This window comes from Chiloscyllium punctatum, chromosome 36, assembly GCF_047496795.1.
Source record: "Chiloscyllium punctatum isolate Juve2018m chromosome 36, sChiPun1.3, whole genome shotgun sequence".
Taxonomy (NCBI): Eukaryota; Metazoa; Chordata; class Chondrichthyes; order Orectolobiformes; family Hemiscylliidae; genus Chiloscyllium; species Chiloscyllium punctatum.
In genome coordinates this window covers 67,043,771-67,063,989 of record NC_092774.1, presented here as the reverse complement: position 1 = coordinate 67,063,989, position 20,219 = coordinate 67,043,771, and the positions used below count along the sequence as shown (strand labels likewise).

At 47.0% G+C, this 20,219-nt stretch overlaps 2 non-coding genes across 2 annotated transcripts; both read left to right on the top strand.

The window, feature by feature from the left end:
• The first annotated feature begins 3,000 nt into the window (after positions 1-3,000).
• trnan-guu (transfer RNA asparagine (anticodon GUU)) lies at positions 3,001-3,074 on the top strand. The gene has a single exon. It is a non-coding gene; the product is annotated as a tRNA-Asn (tRNA).
• A 2,497-nt stretch (positions 3,075-5,571) lies between these two features.
• trnae-uuc (transfer RNA glutamic acid (anticodon UUC)) lies at positions 5,572-5,643 on the top strand. Its single transcript has one exon. It is a non-coding gene; the product is annotated as a tRNA-Glu (tRNA).
• The last annotated feature ends 14,576 nt before the right edge of the window (positions 5,644-20,219 follow it).

The following is a 20,219-nucleotide window of genomic DNA, read 5'->3' as shown; positions in this document are numbered from 1 at the left end:
TCTGATCATAATTATTCTCTACAATGTGTGCAGTCAATTAATTCGCTTTTGTTACAATGCAGCACACATTCACAGACTGAGCTTTTAGTCTTATTTTTTGTGATGGTTAGAATCCAGTTTTGATTGCTAGTACATTTATTCTTCTTGTCCCGTTCTCTCATTCTCTGGTGTTTGGTTTCCACATCACTCCATTGCTCACTGGCCTTGATTTGGATTGGCTGTGGTAAATTGCCCAGTGTTTAGGGATGTGCAAGTTAGGTGGGTTGGCCATGGGAAACTCAGGGTTATCGTTTCAAAGTAATTGAAGGAGTAGGCTATTTGGCCCATCGACCCTGCTCCGCCATTCATTAAAATCATGGCGGATCGATCAATCGTCTCAGCTCCTCCTAATTGCATTATCCCAACTTCCCTTAATTCCCTTTCCACGCAAAAAAACCCATCCAACAGTGTCTTAATGAAGCTGCCTCTACTGCTTCCTTGAGCACAGAATTCCATTAATTTACCATTAACCACATAGGTCCTGCCCTGAGTTGCCTCATCAAAATGCAACAGCTCATATTTGTCTAAATTAAACTCCATCCACTACTCCTTGGCCCATCGGCTCATCTGATCAATTATAATTTATATTAAACTTTCTTTCCTACCTTCTTCCCTAAAAGCTGAAAATCTCCACCCCACACTCTCACCCTCCATTCTCACTTTGTTGAATCTAATCACGGATGTCCTCATCCTGAAGGGTTTGGTTCATGCTGATTAACAGGCCCACATTCAAGGGGGATCTAACTGAAACGTGCAGAACATTGAACGCCCTGGACAGATTGGATATTGGGAAGATGTTTTCATTGGGAGGAGAGACTAATACCCATGGGCATAGCCTTAGCATAAAGGGAGAATGGAGATTAGGAGGAATTTCTTTAGCCAGAGAGTGGTGAATCTATGGAATTCATTGTCACAGAAAACTGTGGAGGCCAGGTCACTGAGTATGTTGAGCATTGAGATAGAGATGTACAGCACAGAAACAGACTGTTTGGTCCAACTTGTCCATGCCGACTAACTATCCCAACCCAATCTAGTCCCACCTGACAGCACACGGCCCCATATCCCTCCAAACCATTCCTCTTCATACACCTACCCAAATGCATTTTAAATGTTGCAATCGGACTAGCCTTCACCACTTCCTCTGGCAGATCATTCAATAAACGTACCATCCTCTCCGTGAAAAAGTTGCCTCTTAGGTCTCTTTTGTATCTTTCCCCTCTAACACGAAACCCATTCCCTCTCGGTCTGGACTCACCCACCCCAGGAAAAGACTTTGTCTATTAATCCTATCCATGCCCCTCATGTTTTTATACATGTACAGTTACAACGTTTAAAAGACATTTGGATAAGTACATGAATACGAAAGTTTCGAAGGTTTATGGGCCAAACACTGGTCGGTGGGCCGAGTTTAGTTTGAGAACATACTCAGCACGGACTAGTTGGATGAAGGGTCTGTTTAGTGCTGTCAGACTCTGTGAATGACCTGTACTGGTCTTAAAACCATTTTCTTACCTCCCCCGATAAGCATCCACTTCTTTGTTGTTCAAAACTCAGATGAACTTAGCCTTAAATATGTTCAATGACTCCACTTCTGAACTCAATTCCTCTTCGTAATATGCCACTTGCCTCGCTCATTGCCTGCTGCATCTGCCCGACAACTGGCATTGACTGGTGCGGAAGGAATCTGAGACCCCTTCGTACATCCATACATCATTCCTGATGAAGGGCTTGTTCCCGAAACGTTCCCTGTCCTTCTCCTCAGATGCTACCTGTTGTGCTTTTCCAGTGCCACATTTTTCGACTTTCACCTCCAGTCCTCACTTTCTCCACATTCCAATATGTCACCATTTCAACAATGCACTGCTTTTCTTTTAAACAGCAAAGGCAATAACTTCACATTGCCGCACTGCACTTGCCATGTGTTTGTCAATTGAGACACAGACCTGGACCAACTTCGGGAAGAGGCAAAACACTGAGTTCTGAACAAAAACCGTAGCACACTCAAAACGTCGGCTCTGTTTACCTTTCCACTGATGCTACTCGACCCGTTGGCTTTCTGCAGTATTCGCTGTGTTTGTTCGACACAAATGCTGCTTTCCATTAAAGAACTTCAATCCCTGTCCTCTGGTAACTGACCCGAGTCATTGGCAATGGGTTCTTCTGATCATTAAGGTAAAAACAATGACTGCAGATGCTGAAAAGCAAATACTGGATTAGTGGTGCTGGAAGAGCACAGCAGTTCAGGCAGCATCCAACGAGCAGCGAAAACACCACGTCTTCTCCCATCATTGACAACAGCCCCTGGAAATCTCCAGTTAACCATCTTTGCTCCAAAGAGAACATTCCCAAACTTGGGAATGTCTCCACAAAATGGAAATTGCTCATCCCTGAACATGATGCATGTGTTACAATGGGGAAGAGGTTTTGGCAAAATATTGTCAGTTAGCAGGTGGAAAAATGTTCAGGAAGTAAAACAAAAATCCCAGTCTCCAGCTTTGTGAATCTTTAGAAACTCTTTGGGAAGTGGAATTCGAGGAGAATGAAGGATGAACTGTCCGACTGAGCAGAGACAGTCCAGACACCGTCCCCTTGTTTAAGAGGCCGATTGACTCTGATATTCTCCGGAGATGAACTGACCCGAGACATTGAAAGAATTCTCTGCACATCAGGAATTCAAACCCCTTCTCGGCTCGGGGCCAATGAGAAAATTCAGGAAGAGGCAAAACACTGAAAGGCTTGGAGGGCGATGGCCCCGGTGTAGGAGAGCTCGTTCCGAGTGTCATGGATGTGCCTGCAGATGGTGGGATCAGGCTGAACCCATGTCTCCATAATGAATGTCCAAGGCTTTATTATGGAAAATTAAAACTGATAGAAGATAATGGTAATTTTGGGCGGGGCGGGTTGAATTATGAATTGAATAGTAGGTTCCTCAAAGACACTTTGCCGGCCACGTTGGGACCTGTCTCTGTGGCGCAATTGGTCAGCGCTTTCGGCTGTTAACCGAAAGGTTGGTGGTTCGAGACCACCCAGGGACGGAGTGCTACTTGTTCTCGCTCCTACCGCTTTCTTGGCTGCGAATGTGCACGTTTTTCATGGTTTCAGGTAAATGTTTCCCAAACGGAAATCTTTTCCACTCAGGCAGCACAAAGGGGTTTCTGAATTGATTGAATTTCGAACGTAAAGGACTGCGGATGCTGAGAATCCGAGACAGAAAGCGAAACTGCTGGAAAAACTCAGCAGGTTTGGCTGTACTTGGATGAGGTAAAAACCGAGTTCTGAAATGTTGTCTCTGATTCTCTTTCCACAGATGCTGCCTGACCTGCTGAGTTGCTCCTGCAATTTCTGTTTTTGACTGAACGTCCATTTCATCTTTCGGGATGAAACACCCAGACTCGCCATTTGCAGATATTTAACCCTTTCGAAACCTGTGAAGTGATTGGATTCAAACAAACTCAGCAATGATTTACTCTTTCGCAGCTCTACAGGCAGATAGACCTGGGAAATGAAGCTGTCAGTATGGTTCTGTATTGGTGGGCCGAGTGGTGAATGCGATGGACATGAAATCCATTGCGGTTCCCACACGCAGGTGTGAACCCTGCCGACTACAGTTGAGAAACGACATCAAAAGAAAAGGGAGATTGCTCCACGGTTTTTTTTTTTAAATGCAATCAGTGGACGGGTTGAAATATTTCAATCACATTGGGACTGATCGGGAATCTGTAGCCCACTGCCTGTCAGGGTGGAACAAGCAGACACCCACAGAGCTGCTATTGAGGCGATGAGCCAAGAGTTTGGAAATGAAACTAGAACAGTGAGGGACGTGAAGTCGTGATCGAAGTTAAGCAGGCACCTGAGGATAAAGGTGTTTTATTTCCCGGTGAAAGATACTGCTTCACAAAGTTGGGACTATGGAAGGGAAGCAGTGACGGTGATTATCTTTGGCTGTTCCTCTTGTGAATGTTCCCATTGCTGCGCAAGTACTTGTTAACGTCAGAACTCTGCAGCATGGTGGCGTCAGATACGCACAGTGCCAGGGGCGCAATGGATGACGCATCTGACTCCACCTACCTGTTTGAAATGCAGCTCACAGCTTCCTCACACACCCCAATTAATCTTTCTCATTGTCCTGAAGCCGGCACACGGTTTGAATTCCCGATCTGCAGGAACGAGACTCTTTTCAATGTCTCGCGTCAGGAAATGTCCCTGAGAACATCAGAGTCAAGTCATAGCGCTGTCGGAGGAGGGGAAGCTGAAATAGCCCCACACGCTGCTCACGGGCACATTTCACTTTCCCCAACACACTGCCCCAACCACTGCGCCTCCTGGGAGTGGAAAGGAAACAAACACCAAAACCCAGTCTCAGCTATGTAAATCTTCAGGAAATAAGAAAACTGTTCATCCCTTCGGATCTTCCATCCTGGGCTGACAGCCTTGATTTTAAATGGATGTCCAGTCAGTGCCGACTCGTTTTGGCTGAAAAAAATCTTCCTTATCTCATCCCAGCATTTCTTGCCAGAGAGACCTGTGTGGCAGAGTTCATGTATATATTTCCTTGTATGGTATTTTTTAAATAACATTCGTTTGCTGGTTGTTTGTATCGGGTATTTCAGGTTCATTAGCCGCTGTTTAAGTGTGTTGGTAGGTTTTTGGGCTACCATGATGCTGAGAGGTTTGAGTTGTCTGGACATCATTTCCCAGATGTCTTTAATGTAAAGTAATGTGCTAGGGTTTCTGTAGACGTTGTGTCTACTTGTGTCTGTTTGTTGATGTGAAATCGGCACACTGGGTTTATTGGGTAGGCAAAAGTGAGGACTGTAGATGCTGGAAACCAGAGTTTAGATCAGAGTGGTGCTGGAAAAGCACAGCAGGTCTGACAACTTCCGAGGAGCAGGAAAATCGACGTTTCGGGCAAAAGCCCTTCATCAGGAATAGAAGCAGGACGCTTCCAGGGGTGGCGAGATAAATTGGGGGGTGCTGGGCCAAAGGTAGCAAAGAGTGCAATAGGTGAATGGGGTTGGGGACGTAGGTGACAGGTCAGAGAGGAGGGTGGAGTGGATAGGTGGGAAGGGAGATTGACAGGTCCTGAGGACAGCGCTCAGATGGAAGGTTGGAACTCAGCTAAGGTGGGGGGAGTGGAAATGAGGAAACTGGTGCAGTCCACATCGATGTCCTGGGGTTGAATGTATCCGAGGCAGAAGTTGGGGCGTTCTTCCCCCAGACATCGGGTGGGGAGGGAGGGGCGATGGAGGAGGCCCAGGTCCTGCATGTCCCTGGCAGAGTGGGAGGGGAGGTTGAAATGTTGGGCCACAGGGCGATGGGGTTGATTATTGCGGGTGTCCTGGAGATGTTCCCTCAAACGCTGTGACTTGATTCTGCGACGGGGCTCCAGTCTCCCCAATGTAGGGGAGACCGCATCGGGAGCAATGGATACAAGAAACAACTTTGGTGGAAGCCTTCAAACTCCCGTGACCCGGGTTCGATTTCCGGGCAGGGAAGCAATTTTCAGTAGAGCTGTCAAACTTCGCTGCTGTCTCCCTGGTGGTCTAGTGGTTAGGATTCGGCGCTTTCACTGCTGCGGCCCGGGTTCGATTCCCGGTCAGGGAAGCAATTTGCAGTATATTTTTTGGGCTGCCCATTCTCCTTAAATGCGCTGTCGAGTGACTAATTGGTCTTCGGAGTCACTGGGTGCTGCACTGTGTTGTGGTTCGTTAGAATAGTACCCTCGTTCAGATTTGTTTGTAGGTGTAGGGATGATTACTTCTGTAGCTAAGTACTTGGTTCGTGTGTGTTGCTTTCTTGCAGAGGCTGTTTTGAATTTATCATTGACTGGTCGGTTCTACTGTGACATCCAGAAATGGCACTTTGTTGTTGTTCTCCTCTTTTGTGAATTTTATGCCAGGAAGGAGATTGTTGATGGTGTTGTAGGTTTCCTCTAATTTGTTTCATTTTTTGATGACAGAAGTGTTTCATGGGCGTTTCGTTGATTTGTTTGTAGGGCTTGTTACTGAATATGAAGTGGGAGGTAAGGCACAGTTCCACGAGGTTGACAGTGTTATCTTTGCAGGCTGAAGTTGGTTCTGTGTTTTTGTCTTTAGTTCTTCGAGTAGTGTCTTCAGTTTTCTTTGGCGACGTTGATGTTAATGGATGTGAACAGGGCTGTTATGTCAAAGGACAACATTATTCCATCCTCTTCTGTCTTCGTGTCTTTGGTGTTCGGGAATTCTTGGATGGAGTAAATGGAGTGGAGTGAATCTTCGACTTGGTGTTTTAGTCCTCAGTGGAGGCCTTTGACTAGTCTGTATATTGGTGTTCCAAGTAGTGAGACCTTGGCCTGAGGGGGGCTCCTAGTTTGAAAAAGAGGAGAACAACAATAAACTGCATTCTTAGATGTCACAGTAGAGCGAACAGTCAATGGGGAACTTCAAACTAGCATCTACAGAAAACCAACACTCAAAAACCAAATACTTAACCACAGAAGCAATCATCCCAACACCCACAAACGAAGCTGCATCAGGACATTATTTCAACGAGCCACTGACTAGTCGGTATATTGGTGTACCAAGTGGTGAGACTTTGGGTCTGAGGGGGGCTCCTGGTTTGAATTGGAGGAGAAAATTAACACAGTGCCATTTCTAGATGTCACAGTAGAGCGAACAGTCAATGGGGAACTTCAAACTAACGTCGACAGAAAAACAACACACACAAATACTTAACCACGGAAGCAATCATCCCAACACCCACAAACGAAGATTCAACAGGACATTATTTCAACGAGCCGCTACACACTGCAGCACAGAAAAATTACGAATTACAAGAGAGAAATACGTATATAATATATTTAAGGAGAACGCGTCCCAAAAAAACCCATTCCGCCGATTTCTCAGTGATGCTTCCAAGCTCACTCTCAAAAATTCGGTTTGTCCCTCCATTCTTTCCTGTTTGTTTTTTGTGTGTTTTGAAAGCGTTCCCAAAGCGTTCCCAATCCTCTGACTGAGTATTGGAGTTGGGAAGGTAAAAACAATGACTGCAGATGCTGGAAACCAGATTCTGGATTAGTGGTGCTGGAAGAGCACAGCAGTTCAGGCAGCATCCAAGTAGCTTCGAAATCGACGTTTCGGGCAAAAGCCCTTCGTCAGGAATAAAGGCAGTGAGCCTGAAGCATGGAGAGATAAGCTTATCTCTCCATGCTTCAGGCTCACTGCCTTTGTTCCTGACGAAGGACTTTTGCCCGAAACGTCGATTTCGAAGCTGCTTGGATGCTGCCTGAATTGGAGTTGCGAAGTTATGTTGTGGCTGTACAGGACATTGGTGAGACCACTTTTAGAATATTGTGTGCAATTCTGGTGTCCCTCCAATCAGAAGGATATTGTGAAATTTGAAAGGGTTCTGAAGCACCAATGGGTCCACAGAGGGGAAGAGGCCCTTCTGCTGCCCTGAGTGTGGGAAGGCCTTCAGTGATTCCTCTGCCCTGCTGACGGACCAGTTGGTCCACACCGTGAAAGGCTGTTCTCCGGCCCCAAGTGCGAGATGGCCTTCAGCAGTTCTTCCCACCTGCTGAGACACCAGTGGGTCCACACTGAGAGGCCGTTCTTCTGCCCCAACTGCAGCAGGGGCATTGCTCTTTCCTCTGACGTACTGGCCCATTGGTGTGTCCAAATGGTAGAGAGGTCGTTCAGTTGCCCTATGTGCAGGAAGGCCTTCAGCAATTCCTCGGCCCTGCTGAGGCACCAGTCTATCCACACCGGGGAGAAGCCGTTCTCCTGCCCCGAATGTGGGAAGGTCTTTACCCACTCCTCCACACTGCTGAATCACCAGCTGGACCACACGGGGGTTTGGGGGGGCGGAAGAGTGGCGGAGGAGGGGAGGCCATTCTGCTGCCCTAAGTGTGGGAAAGCCTTCAGCAATTCCTCCGCCCTGCTGAAGCACCAGTGTGTCCACCCTGGGGAGAGACCCTTCAGCTGGCCCGAGTGTGGGAAGAGGTTCATGTTTTCCTGCAACTTGCGGAAGTACTAGCGGGGGCAACAGCGCTCCCAGCAATCAGATCCCACCAGTGACGCTGCCTTCGGTCACCCCCCAGGACTGAATCTGCTGCCATTTCTGACAGTGGGTGCAGTGGGAGAGTAGGTGAGCTGCTTTTTTTTTCTGCTGGAATGCAATTGCCTCCCCTACACCACACAAACCCAACCCCAAGGTAGCTCAGGGTTAGCACTGCTGCCTCATGGCACCAGGAACTCAAGAATAATTCCACCCTTGGGGTTCTGTGTGCAATTTATGGAGGGTTGGAAAATGGATCTGAGTGGGTTAGTCTTCGGAAGATCAGTGCAGATGTCTTCGGCTGAAGGACCTGTTTTTCCACATTGTGGGGGTGCTATGATTCTATGAGCTTTGCCTTCAGTGGACACTGTTGCTCATTGAGCCCGGGACTGCACATTGCCAATGAAATGATCCAGAGAAACCTAAGACCGCAAGACCATCGGAGAAGAAGGTTGGCCTACTCTGCCATTCGTTAGTAACAAAAGTATTGGATGAGATTAGCTACAGTGTGGAAACAGGCCATTTGTCCCAACAAGTCCACACCGACCCTCCGAAGTGTAACCCATCCAGACCCATTTCCCTCTGACTAATGTACCTAACTCTATGGGCAATTAAGCATGGCCAATCCACAAGACCTGCAAATCTTTGGTTTATGGAAGAAAACAGGACCACCCAGAGAAAACCCACGCAGACAGTGGGAGAATGTGCACACTCCTCACAGACTGCCACCCAAGGCTCGAATAAAACCTGGGTCCCTGGCACTGTGAGGCTGCAGGTGTAACCACTGAGCCACTACATATTGCAACCCGAGTTTTGCAAGCCGGGGGTTGGGTGAATACAGCAAGCCAGGCAGCACCAGGATGTGGAGTAGTCAGCGTTTTGGGTATTAACCCTTCTTCATTACTGAAAGAGTGACTTATCTATGAGAAAAGATTTACATGAATGTTGCTGGGGGTTGGAGGGTTTGAGCTGCAGGGAGCGGCTGAATAACGTGGGGTTGTTTTCACTGGAGCATCGGAGGCAGAGAAGTGACCTAATAGCGGTTACAAAATCATGAGGGGCATGGACAGGGTAATAGACAAGGTCTTTTCCCTGGGCTGGGGGAGTCCAGAACTAGAGGGCATAGGTTTAGGGTGAGAGGCGAAATATATTAAAAGGGACGACATCTTCATGCAGAGGGTGGTACTTATATGAAATGAGCTGCCAGAGTATGTGGGTCAGGTGTTGTCAAATGGGACTAAATTAATATAGGATATCAGGTCAGCATGGGCAAGTTGGACCGAAGTGTCTGTTTCCATGCTGTACGTGTCTCTGACTACTGGTCCTGATGTAAGTTTAAAATAGAGTCCAAGTAACTTTGAATAGTTCAATCTTGTTGAGCTCACCTCCTGAAAAGTTTCAGATGAATCCCTCTGAGAGATACTGTTTAAACATGCTGAGTTGGACAAAGTGTCCCATCAAGTTCAACACAAACCCAGAGTTGGAGAAGTCAGAAGTCAGAACACCAAGGGGACCAAAACTGATCACAATATTCCAGGTGCGGCCTCATCAACGTCCTGTATAACTACAACGTAACTTGCCAACATCTATACTCAGTTCCCTAACTGATGAAGGCCAGTGTGCTGAAACCTTTCTTCACTGCCTTGTGTACCGATGTTGTCAGAGATATAGGACCTACTTTAAACTGATGCAGAATCCAACTGCTGAGAGCCCAGAAGCAGAGTAGTGCTGAGTGAGTGTGCTGGGCTTTAGATTTTGACACCACCTCCCCACACCTCTAGAGACCTCAGGTCTGTAGCTTGCCTTCTTATCTTTGAGGGTTTTCCACCTGTTTGAAACAGCCTGTCCTGCAATTAACCCCTTTACGCCAAGGCCTTCCTTCTACAAGCAGAATTAATTGTCCTTCTGTCACACAGTTATTAAACACCATTATCTCATCTGTCCAAAGGAACAGCTCATTGTTTTGCCTCCTCCTTCCCAGCGATAGTTAATGTATGTTATTTGTTAACTCCCTTGTAGCAGTTTCTCATTGGCCCTTTCGTTTCTTGGTCCAGAAAGAGTTATTGCTGACTCATGAAGTTTTCAAAGTTGTGGAGTTTACAGGACCACACCATATTCCTCTCTGCCTCCCCCAGGAATAACGATTGCTCCTGAGGTACTCACAGTTCCTGACGTTCCTTGATATCCCCAAATACAATCCATATGTCAGGAAATCACTGGTGCTGCCCTGACATAGATAGTCAATGTTTGAACAGAAGATTATGGGGAGAAAATGCAGAAATCCGAAATGCAAAGAGACTTGGGAGTTCAAGTCCAGGATTTTCTCAAAGTAAACTTGCAGGTTGAGTTGCACTTTCCCCTGCAAGTGCCGAATGTGTGACACCAGCTCATTTACCTATTCCCTCCTCGCTATCCAAGGGGCCAAACTTACATTCCAGGTGAAGTGGCCCTTTACCTGCACTTCCCACAACCCAGTCTACTGCATTTGCTGCTCACAATGTTGCCTCATCTACATTGGGGAAAACGAAGCCTAAACTGGGTGACTGCTGCACAGAACATCTACGTTCTGCCTGCAAAAAAGACCCTGAGCTTCCAGTTGCCTGCCAATTCCACACCCCACCCTGTTCCCTGGCCAACATCTCTGTCTCAGGTTTGCTGCTGTGTTCCAGCCAGCTCAGAGAGAGAACAATAGGAGGGACAAAGGAGTGAATAACGATCCGTGTGGGAGGGTGAATAACTGTTAATGGAGACCGTTAGTGACTAACAATAAGTAGTGTCTCGTAGCAGACTATGTGATAACAAGGGCTCGTATGTGTGTGGTAGGGGTCAAGGACACGGGGGATTTCAGGCCCTAAGGTCATGGAAATCGATCTTGAAGGCCGGAGGGCTGTACGGTTTTGAAGTGAAATATGAGGCATTGTTCTTCCGTCTGGAGCTGAGCTTTGCTGGAACACTGCTGTAAGCCTGAGATGTTGGCCAGGGAACATGGTGGCGTGTTAAAGTGGCAGGAAAGCAGAAGCTCAGGGCCTTTTTTTGCGGGCAGAACCGAGATGTTCTGCGAAGCAGTCATCCAGTTTATAGTTCGTGCTCCGTTGGGGAAACGACACTGTGAGCAGCGAATGCAGTAGACTAGGTTGCGGCAAACGTGCAGGTAAAGTGCTGCTTCACCTGGAAGGTATGTTCGAGCCTGGAAGGATATTCAGGAGGGAGCAGGCAAATTGTGCTTCTGAGTGATATCACAGTTCGGAAAAACAGAATGTGGCAATTTAGACAGAGTTAATATTTGCTCGTCGGCGATATTTCTGCCGGTGCGTGATGAGAGCATAACCCAGAAGGGAAACCATCTTCCCTCTTCACTCAATGTCGAGTTTAGCAGCTTTCCCGTATAACGGCGCACTGTTGTGCACCTCGCCTTCTCATCTGCTTCCCAAAAAACTTCGACGTAAATATTTCACATTGATACACAGGCCCAGTATGCAGAGTTGAGATGACACACTCGTGGAGGTCTGCGGGGTCTTCTCCTGTTCTCTGTACCCTATGTTGAGCAGGGCAATGCTTGTCACTGGTCACTCCGGTGTCAGAGAAAAGTTGAGAAAGAAAACGGTTTAATTTTCTGCCAGTAGAGAGGGCCCGGTTCCTGGGGACGGGCAAACGGCAGCAGAGAGACAGAATGAGAAGCAGCTGTTCATACAGTCATAGAGATGTACAGCATGGAAACAGACCCTTCGGTCCAACCCGTCCATGCCGACCAGATATCCCACCCCAATCTACTCCCACCTGCCAGCACCCGGCCCATATAACTCCAAACCCTTCCTATTCATATATCCATCCAAACGCCTCTTAAATGTTGCAATTGTACCAGTCTCCGCCACTTTCTCTGGCAGCTCATTCCATACACGCACCACCACCTGCGTTTAAAAGTTGCCCCTTAGGTCTCTTTTATATCTTTCCCCTTTCACCCTAAACCCTAAAGCCCTCTAGTTCTTGACTCCCCGACCCTAGGGAAAAGATTTTTCGTATTTATCCTATCCATGCCCCTCATAATTTTGTAAACCTCCATTCAGTCACCCTTCAGCCTCCGACGTTCGAGAGAAAACAGCCCCAGCCTGCTCCTCAGCGGGAGCGTGCTGGGCGCATAACCCAGAGGTCGATGGATCGAAACCATCCTCTTGCCTTTCAAACGACTTCCTGAGTATCATATCGATAATGTCGCGAAACTCACACCATTCAAGTAACGTGCTTTTGGAGGTCTGAGTGGTCTTCTCCTGTTCTTCGTCTGCTTCCAATGAACTGAATCGCAAACCCACTTCTCTGAGATGCCAATGAGCTGATATGCATACCTTGTGGTTTCGTGCCTTCTCTGCCATAATTTGCCTCGCCGGTTCGGACGTGAATGACAAGACAATCAGCATGTCAGAAACTGTATCACCACTCAGACACAGTCCCTTAGTATTCGGACAGATATCACTGATTGTGAATCACCTCAGAGAGAGACAAGTGGCAGAGAGTCATCGAGGACACAATGAGCTGGACCGCCTCTGTCGGCGGGAGAATGATGCTACGTGTTTATGCCATCCCGCTGCCTGTCTCTGGGACAGAGAGGCTGAGGGAGCAACAATGGTTCATTTTTTACCGTCCCTTCCGTGTTGGACTGCCTGCAGTCCCTCAGCTCAGGGCCGTGGGGATGACTCTCAGTGAGTGAAGGTTTCACTCGGATTCCCTTCATCTGGGGCACTTGGGGCTCAAATGTTAACTGCTGCGCGGTCGCAGCAAAGAAAGCGATGCCACTTTGCAACAGACTTTCCGTAAGATTGCTGCATGAAGACGAATTCTGAACACCAAGCAGGCTGCACAACAATGTGCTCATATGAATTTACTTGAGGGAAGAGTCTTCGGTGTCCATTTCACTCTGCCTTGCCAGCACAGCATCTTTCTATCTCTCCGATAACAGACGTTTGGAGGAAATTCACAATCAAAGTTCCTCACTTCCCACGCATTAGTTTAAGTGATAACTCTCACCCGAAGGGATTGGGAGATAAAGAGCAGAAGAACGAATAGATTCTTCCCTCCCTCCAGAAAAACGTACAAGTAGAAACAAATTGGTTTAATTATCCGCCAGTGGAGACAGACCAGTTCCTGGGGATGAGACAAACATCAGCGTCTCGGAGACAGAATAATAAGGAGATGTTCTGGAAACTCTTTGCTGCTTGCAATTCTTGGAGCAATGTGGAATGTATTTCACACTGAGCAAGTTTTAGCTGGCTCAGAGATTCCAGTGTACATTGCTCTCTGAGTTTATATTTGAACATCGACGATATGTCTCCACAACCGCACATGACACTACAGCAGTGAAGATCTTTTGACGTCATTCTCGAACATGCAAGACACACGCCAGATGAAAAGCTGAATACTTCTCTGGAAAAGCTACCGTGCAATGCAGGAGAATGGCACAGCGGGTGCATGCTGGGATCATAACCCAGAAACAAAACCATTATCACTTAATGTCGTCTTTAGCAGCTTTCCCGTATAACGGCGCTCTGTTCTTTTCCTTGCCATGTCATTTGCTTCCCAAAACTTCTGGTATCTGAGCTCAATATATCACATCGATACACAAGTCAAATTTACACAGTTGCGCTGGCACCCTTGTGGACCTCTGAGTTGTCTTGTCCTGTTCTCTGTCTGTGTGTCCTGATCTCGTGTGAAACCTCTTCCCTCAGTTGGCAATGAACCGGTGAAGTTGAAACACATGACTTGCTGTTTTAGTCAATTTCCTGCAGGAAAGAAACCAACAGCCTTGTAATAAAAGACTTTCTGCAGGATTGCTGTGTCAAGACAAATTCTGAACACCAGGAAGGCTGCACAAAAACGCTCTCATATCAATTTCCCTGAGGGAAGAGTCTCCGGTGTCTATTTCTCTCTGTCCCGACAGCACAGCATCTTTCTGTCTCTCCGTTAACAAGACCTTTGGAACAAGTTCAAAGTTGCCCATTTCGTCCACATGACTGTAACTGACTTATCCTACCTCACGTAATAGTGTGAGAGTGCAGAAGAGTGAATGGGCTCTGCCTTCCACCAGCACAGCTTGTTAGTAGAAACGAAATGGTTCAATTATCCAACAGTGGAGAGAGCCCGGTTCCTGGGGATGGGACAAACAGCAGTGTCCTGGGAGCAGGGAGACAGATTGAGAAGCAGATGTTCTTGAAACTCTTCACTGCTTGCAATTCTGGGAGCAACGCACAATGTATTTCGTACTGAGCAAGTCTCAGCTGCTGCAGGAGGTGGCTGCACCCATGGCTGGTGGCTCGATAGTCTGGGATATGATTCTAGCTTTGGGTCTTCGAGCATATGCAGCCGTGTAAGAGTTCCCGGGTTCCGATCCCAGGTGAACCATCATTCCTTAAATTGACCTGATCAAAAATGCCCGATGAATTTTCTCAAAAAGCCACTTCGTTAAATAAGATCGGACTGTCTGAATTAGGGACGGCGCGTAGCTGTCATTGCAGTGAACACTTGTTCTCAAAATATTGCAGATTTTTTGCCCGCGCAATCCGAGTCTGAATGAATCCTCCACCTGTATTACGCTCAATTCTGAGGGTGGTACTTCAGGAAGCGGGGAAGGGAAGTAATTGCAGACGGCGCTGAACAGGTTAACGTGAATGGTACCGTCCTGAGGAATGTCAGCAATGAAGGGAGATTGGAAAGTTTGGGGCAGCTCTCTTTGGAGAACAGAGGGCTGAAAGCTGGTCTGATTGAAGCTTTCCACGTCATGAGGGTTTTAGACAGAGGAAATAATGCAGTGAAAATGCTCCCTGGCCTGAAAGGATCGAGAACGATTTGGCAGAGATTTAAGGTCATCAGGAAAATAAGTAAAAGTGACATTTGGAAGACCGTTTTCGCACAGGGAGTGGGGTCAGTAAGTCGCTGTCTGACAGTGACAAAGAGGCAGATTCAATGGACACAAAAGGGAATTCGGTGGACATGTTCAATGTAACAATGTGCAGATTTACAGGGAGAAGGCGACAGAATGAGACACTTATTTACATATTGTGTTGAGCCAGCACAGCAAAGTTGGGCTGCATGGCCTCAGTCTGCGCATTTTGTGATTCCGAGTGAACTCGGAGTTGGAACAACAGAACGTTTGAAATATGACAACGGATATATTCTGCCCAATAGGATACTCCATCACAGCAATGAAGGTGTTTTGACATCATTCTCCAAGGTACATGACACAATACTGATTCAAAACTGATTCAATACTGATTCATTTGAATCACTGAGAAATTTGTTTACAGTTATTCAGTTGAGGTGAGCAGAGTTGTGCATTGGGAACCACTCCAGTTGATAGGTCGAAGCCGTTTTCTCCTGTGTGATAGTCCCCCCAGCACTCCAATTTGCTGTGCTTCCAGTCAGTAGATACAGATTACTATCCCATACTGATACACGGGCCACGATGACCCAGCTGTGGTGACAAGTTTGTGAAGGGCTGAGTGCTCTTCTCCTGTTCTCTGTCGGCCTGCTATGATCCGAATCATCAGACCTCTCTTCTCTGAGATAGGAATAAACTGGTGAAGGTGAAACACATCAGTTGCGGTGTGTCACATGTGCAGGAGGCCCTGCATTAATTCCCCACGCCGTTTCACACAGCAGCATCCTCTCGGGGAATTACGCTTGTCAAAAAAATTGATTGAACCAAATTTTACTGACACCATTTATAAAATTCAGGCTCACCGTTAATGTGGAGAGGGGCCATGAGACTAGAGTTTCCGCTCCTCCTGTTGAATAAAGATAATGTTAACTGTGTCCAGTGAGAGGAAAGAATTTGCTGTTGGTGTGAAACATTTCTATCTGAACTCGCTGTCACTCTCCTGATAGATTGAAACATAAAGAAGGGAGTCTCTGGATTATGTTGTAAAAACATCGGTATTATGTTATTCACACCGCGCTGTCACCAACTGAACGAAGCGGCTGCCCAGAGGGAGGCGGCTGTGTTTAAATCCCGTGATGAACTGGGGGAGCTGAGCATTTCCCCAAACAATGGACACACCACCTCCCTGACACAGTGTTCACAAATCAAACTGACAGCAAAGCTTCACGTGTGATTGAAAGTTTCTGGAAAGAAGATTTGGCTCAACAGATATCTGGAGTAAACGGGCTCCTTACTTGATTTGAAATGTAAGAAGTTGACGACAGTAAGCCTGACGTGATTCGAACACGCAGCCTTCCAAGTTTGAGTCAGACTAGCGACCTTAGCGCCACAAGCTCACGGATGACCCCTAGCCTCTAGACCAACGAGCGACACATCGAACCCCCGTGCATACCCGCCCTCCCTCTTGAAACAGCTGAGTCTTGCTCAGTGAGAAATATATTTGAGATTACTCTAAGAATTGCAAGCGGCAGAGAGTTTCCAGAATAGCTGCTTCTCATTCTGTCTCCCTGCTGCTGTTTGCCCGTTCCTAGGAACTGGGCTCTCTCTTCTGGCAGAAAATTAAACCGTTTTCTTTCTAAACTTTTCTCTGACACCGGAGTAACCAGTGACAAGTATTGCCCTCCTCAACATAGGGTACAGAGAACAGGAGAAGACCCCGCAGACCTCCACGAGGGTGTCATCTCAAATGTGCACATTGGGCCTGTATATCAATGTGAAATAATTATGTCGAAGATTTTTGGAAAGCAGATCAGAAGACGAGGTGCAGACCAGTGCGCCGTCATGCGGGAAAGCTGCTAAAGACGACATTGAGTGAATGGGAGAGATGGTTTCCCTCCTGGGTTATGCTACCATCACGCACCCGCAGACAAATCTCCGACGTGCAAATCGTATAAACTCTGTCTAAATTCCCACATTCTGTTTTTTCGAACTGTGATTTCGCTCAGAATCACACAATTTCAACATTCGCAATGTTCAAACTTTAACAAAGTGCTCTTAGATATACTTTGCGAACACCTGCAAAAGATTCTTCGAAACTTACCTGGGGAATTTCGGTCTGAGGGCTCTTGAACTTTAAGTAGAAGGACGGGAAATTTGCCTCGAAGCTGAGTAATGTGGAGATGTGTTCCCCATGTTAACTGGTAGTGGTTGACCATCCCAGTGCTTCCTGATGGAGGGCTGCCCTGACGCACAGGGAGGTTTCTTTGATAACCTGTCCCGGGGGCTTGCGGACGCACCGTGATGTCATCGGGCGAGCCCCCGGTGATGGCCTGCAGCTGCTGTGACACAATAATGATGCTGGCCCCGGAACATGAATACAAATTAGTTCGTGAGTCACGTGGTACTGAATCATTCTTTGGAATGTTCTTTCAACTTCACGGATTTATATATGAGAGGAGGTAAATGGGCAGAGCTTACACCTCGGGTCCAATCTTCCTTCACTCTCAACACCACACACCCACCTCCCATAGTCCCAAGGCACTTTCACCGGCAACCGCCGTTTGTGTAACACCTGCCCCGTTACCTGCTCCCTCCTGAATATCCAAGGATTCGAACATACCCGCCAGGTGAAGCAGCACTTTACCGACACATTTGCTACATCCTAGTCTACTGCATTCGCTGCTCACAGTATCGTTTCCCCAACGTAGCGTGAAGCATAAACTGGGTGACTGCTTCGCAGAACATCTCGGTTCTGCCCGCAAAAATGTCCCTGAGCTTCTGGTTGGCTGTCACTTTAACACGCCACCCTGTTCTCTGGCCAACATCTCTGTCTCAGGCTTGCAGCAGTGTTCCAGCAAAGCTCAGCTTCAGATGGAAGACCAACGCCTCACTTTGCACTTGGAGATCCTATATCCCTCCAGTCTTCAACATCGACAGTCTTCAAAATTATAACTGTTTGTAATTTTTATTAATGACTTGGAAGAGAAAGTCGAAGGGTGGGTCAGTAAATTTGCAGATGATACGAAGATTGGTGGAGTTGTGTATAGTGAGGAGGGCTGTTGTCGGCAGCAAAGGGACTTAGATATGATGCAGAGCTGGGCTGAGGAGTTGCAGATGGAGTTCAACCCTGTCAAGTGTGAGGTTGTCCATTTTAGAAGGACAAGTAAGAATGCGGAATACGGGGTTAACGGTTCTTAGTAAGGTGGAGGAGCAGAGGGATCTTGGGGTCTATGTTCATAGATGTTTGAAGGCTGCCACTCAGGTGGATAGAGCTTGTAAGAAGGCCTATGGTGTATTAGCATTCATTAGCAGAGGGATTGATTTAAAAAGTCGTGAAGTGATGTTGCAGCTGTACAGGGCCTTGGTGAGGCCACATTTGGAGTACTGTGTGCAGTTCTGGTCGCCTCACTTTAGGGAAGATGTGGAAGCTTTGGAGAGGGTGCAGAGAAGATTTACCAGGATGTTGCCTGGAATGGAGAATAGGTTGTTCGAAGATAGGTTGAGAGTGCTAGGCCTTATCTCACTGGATCAGCGAAGGATGAGGGGTGACTTGATAGAGGTTTGGAAGATGATCAGAGGAATAAATAGAATAGACAGTCAGAAACTTTTTCCCTGGGTACAACAGAGTGTTACAAGGGGACATAAATTTAAGTTGAAGGGTGGAAGGTATAAGAGGGATGTCAGGGGTGGTTTCTTTACCCAGAGAGTGGTGAGGGCATGGAATGCGCTGCCTATGGGAGTGGCAGAGTCAGAATCATTGGTGACCTTTAAGCGGCAATCAGATAGGTACATGGATGGGTGCTTAAGCTAGAACAAATGTTTGGCACAACATCGTGGGCCGAAGGGCCTGTTCTGTGCTGTATTGTTCTATGTTCTATGTTCTATGAGTTCAATATCGTTTGGACCCGAACTCCTCCATGCCCTTGACCCCTACACACCCACACAAGGCCTTATTATCACATCGTCTGCTGTTACACACGACTTATTGTTAGCCAGGAATAGTCTCCATTAACAGTTAGTCACCCTCCGACACAGATCGTTATTCACTCCTTTGTCCCTCCTATTGCTCTCTCTCTGGCGGCAAAGAGAGCAATGTGGACTGATATCCCTGAGCCAGCTGTTTGTCCCATCTCCAGGAACAGGGCTCTCTCCACTGGCGGATAATTAAACTATTTTGCTGTTGCACTGCCGTGAGGAGACTGTGTAAATATAAACTTTTTCTAAATTCCCACCTTCCGTTGGTTGAACTGTGAGTTCACTCTGAATCACAACACGTGTCACAGCGCATTTGGAGGCCCACCTTAGCTCTGCTGGTTCTACACAGCAAGTAAATGAGATTCTCTATTCGTATCATTCTCTTGCCTTCTCCCTGTAAATCTCCACAATGTTACTTTGGACATGACCACCGAATTCCCTTTTGTGTTCTTGAATCTGTCTCTTTGTCACGGGCAGACAGGGACAAGAAAATGTTCTTCCTAATGTCACTTTTACTTTTTTTCCAAATGCCTTGAAATCTCTGCCAATTTTTTGGGAAATTGAAAGGATTCACATTCCTGCACATGAGGCTGAATTGATTTAATTTCTAACGGAAAGGACTGCGGATGCTGAGAATCTGAGACAGAAAGAGGAACTGCTGGAGAAACTCAGCAGGTGTGGCAGTACCTGTGGGAGAAAACAGAGTCCTGAAATATTGTCTCTGATTCTCTTTCCACCGATGGTGCCTGACCTGCTGAGTTGCTCCTGCAATTTCTGTTTTTGTTTTTAACTGAAAGTTTATTTCATCTTTCGGGATGAAACACCCAGACTCGCCATTTGCAGATATTCAACCATTTCGAAACCTGTGAAGTGATTGGATTCAAACAAACCCAGCAATAATTCACTCTTTCTCAGCTCCACAGGCAGAGAGACCTGGGAAATGAAGCTGTCAGTGTGGTTCTGTATTGGTGGGCCGAGTAGTTAATGCGATGGATTTGAGATCGATTGCTGTTTCCCCACACAGGTGTGAACCCTGCCGACTACAGTTGAGAAATGTCGTCAAAAAGAAAGGCAGATTGCTCCACGGTTTCTTATTTAAGATTCAAATCAGTGGAGGGTTCGGAAATCTGCAACCCACTGCCTGTCAGGGTGGAACAAGCAGATACCCGCAGAGCTGCTTTTGAGGATATGAGCCAGGAGTTTGGAAATGAGACGAGAACAGTGTGGGGCGTGAAGTCGTGATCGAAATGAAGCAGGCACCTGAGGACAAAGGTGTTTTATTTGCCAGTGAAAGATACTGCTTCAC